The sequence below is a fragment of the Eubalaena glacialis genome, chromosome 1 (assembly GCF_028564815.1).
Source record: "Eubalaena glacialis isolate mEubGla1 chromosome 1, mEubGla1.1.hap2.+ XY, whole genome shotgun sequence".
Taxonomy (NCBI): Eukaryota; Metazoa; Chordata; class Mammalia; order Artiodactyla; family Balaenidae; genus Eubalaena; species Eubalaena glacialis.
In genome coordinates, this window is record NC_083716.1 from 18,999,887 (window position 1) to 19,002,907 (window position 3,021).

The window sequence follows — 3,021 nt, forward strand, 5'->3', positions numbered from 1 at the left end:
CTAAAATACAAAGAATTTACATCTAGGCAATTTAAGTTTACACACAATTCTAACTTGAGGGTCTGGCTTATAGGATCTTATCAAGAACCACCTCACAAAAATTCCATAACTCCACCAATTCATTCACCATCCATCCATTCATTCATTCATTCAACAACAGATTTACCCATTGCCTCCCGTATTTTCAAATGCCACTTAACATTTATAGAACGATGTGTACTCTAACACACCCCCATGTTTGAGCTGGCTTCTACAGGAAACACAAAGACAAGTGAGACTGTGCCCAGCCCTCAAGGAAATGATAATCCACCAGGAATGCAGGATTGCTCAGACTCAAGGCAAGATGAGGGGAAGTGCTTAATAGGTAGAAGAGAGTTTCTATGGGAAAATAGAGGGGCAAGTCTGACTTAAGGATCTGAGCAGAACCCGGCAAGGCAGGACACAGGCAGCAGTTAGAAGGGAGAAAGCACGCAGAACAATCCTGAAAGGCAAGCAGGGCAGATGCGATATCACAAGGGTGTTCGCACACCCCCGTCCCCCGCCTGGACCACTGTACTCACGCGCCTCCTCAGCACCCCTCCACTTCGTTCTCCACCTGCAGTCTGAGAGACCTTTAGAGATACAAATCTGATCACTCGTGCCCCTGCTTAAGACCTTTCAGTGATTTCCTGCCGCTGTGAGGATTTTAGACCAGGCCAGGGAACCTGGGGATGCAGGCAGGACCCCCTGCTTGTCTGTGGCCCAGCTCATGTCAAGCACCCCTTTCCCTTTTACAGGAAAGGTGAGGGAGAGGCACGGGTATTTGTTGCATATTTCTTGGTGTTGGATCCTTTGCTCTCACTGCTGTCCATGCAGGTCAGGTCAACATGTTCCTATAAACCTCCATAAAAACAAATGTTACTCTCTGTTTTGCAACTTTTTATCTAAAAGGTGTAATACTCTCAAAGGTCATAGCCTTGAGAATTATACAAGAAAGGGAAGGGGAGGCATTAAATTCTCACTAGACCAGCCACAGACCTCCTTTTTCAGCCACTCCTTCACATCCTCCGGCCTTAGGGCCATTTAGTACAAGAACAAAGCTCTTTGACCTTAATAAACCCAAAAAGCATCACAAACAGTATAATACAGTGCATGTGTTGACATTTAGGGATCAGACTCCATGTTTTCCATTTAGAGGACAAAAAACAAAGCCTAGCAGGCAATAAGAGCTCAATGAATTCCACATGCTCCAATTTGGGAGGTAAGGAGGAGCCCCACATTTGAGAAAGATTTCTAACCAAAACAGCAAAATCATTTTAAGTCCTAATGTTTAAAAGAATACGGCCCATTTGAAAAATTGGGCTAAACAGCACTAGTTACCCAAGGCTTCCACACTCATCACATCTTCCTCTGAGGCTGGATACCCCGGCAAACTTGTTTGTATTCGTAAACATCTCCACCAAGCCTCCCCTCCCCCTGCTGCCCGCATCCCGAATCTCGCTGAGCAGAGAAGCTCTTCCAGCCCAGGCGGAACACTGTAGATTCAGGTGGGAAACGAATTGTAAAAACAGATGTTCTTGAAATCAAATATCTGGTTTCATGCAAATATTGTCAGAAATAGACAATGAGAGAACCACAGAGGAAGTGCAATTGACACATAAACCTTGTTTCTAAAACAAATTTCTAAGCCACCCACAGGCCTGAAGTGAGCCTTCAGGAGTGGGAATCAGAGGCAGCCTGAGGTGTAAGCAAAATACTCAACTGCCTAAATTACACTTGTTTTAGGGATACCAGGAAGTTCTCCCTACTCTCAAATAGCAAGACTATCCTAGGGCCACAGTACTAGAAATTTTACAATTAGAAATTCACTCCTTTGGATTTATTATCTCTAGTCCACTTTTAAAAGATGGGGGAGGGAGCTGTAATTCTTGAGCAAGATAAAACACTAAATTGAAATCATACAACATGTTAGATAATGGTAATAATAATGTTTTATGTTGATACAGCATGTTATAGCTTCCAAATTCCCTGGCAAGTAGGTAGAATAAGCACTCTTTAACCAAAATTTTACAGATAAGGAAACAAGTTCAACGAGGCAATATGCTGCTCTCTTCGGCAGCACATATACTAAAATTGGAACGATACAGAGAAGATTAGCATGGCCCCTGCGCAAGGATGACACGCAAATTTGTGAAGCGTTCCATATTGTTTTTTTTTCAAATTTGACAACACTACCAGCTCCACTTTAGAAATTTCCAGTAATCAGGTAAGGAATAAAAAAATGGATAAACAAAGAGGCAATATGACTTGCTCAAAGACATGAAACAAGAATTGCAGAGAGAGAGAGAGCTGAAGCAGGTCACCTGACTCCTAGCCCAGTGCTTTGCAGAGGTGGCAGCAATAGCAGAGTCAAAGGGGGCGTGCGGGTAGGGAGTGGGTCTTCAAACCACCAAATAATTTCCATCAACACTTCTTTGATCTACATAAAGGTTTTCCTAATTGTTGATGAAGTTCATTGCACGCTGCCACATCAGGACACACACACACCCACCTCCAGCCCTACCGAGCAGATTACATCTGCAAAGCCCCTTCTCTGTAGAGGCCGGGGCAACTGAGGGGCCAGGTCTGCAGGGCACAGTGGGGAGAAGGGCCCAGCAAGGGAAAGGAGAAGGAGCAGATGCAAGGCGTGCACCATGCAGATGTCTGTCCCCAGGATTTGAACAGTTATCGTGCCAAGTTTATTTCCCTTGTGTGAATGCTCACGAATGCCCTATACAAAAAAATTGTTTAATTCCCATATTAAAAGGAAGAAGTGAGACTCAGAATTGACTTGCCCAAGACTGCACAATGTGTGAGCAATATTTGAACCCAAGCCTTGGGCTTTCCATACCAGGCCTCAGAGAAATCTTTTTTGTCCCAAGAAACCAAGAGGATGCTCTATCCCACATTCTCAGCACAAGTCAAGTCTATAATAAACATTGTAAAAGAAAGATGGAAGAAAAAAGATTGGATGCACAGGTTAAACGTGGATCCACACTTGAT

At 43.8% G+C, this 3,021-nt stretch overlaps 1 non-coding gene across 1 annotated transcript; it reads left to right on the top strand.

The window, feature by feature from the left end:
* Positions 1 to 2,084: 2,084 nt before the first annotated feature.
* On the top strand, positions 2,085 to 2,189 carry LOC133078866 (U6 spliceosomal RNA). The gene has a single exon (XR_009697958.1). It is a non-coding gene; the product is annotated as a U6 spliceosomal RNA (small nuclear RNA).
* Positions 2,190 to 3,021: the final 832 nt, after the last annotated feature.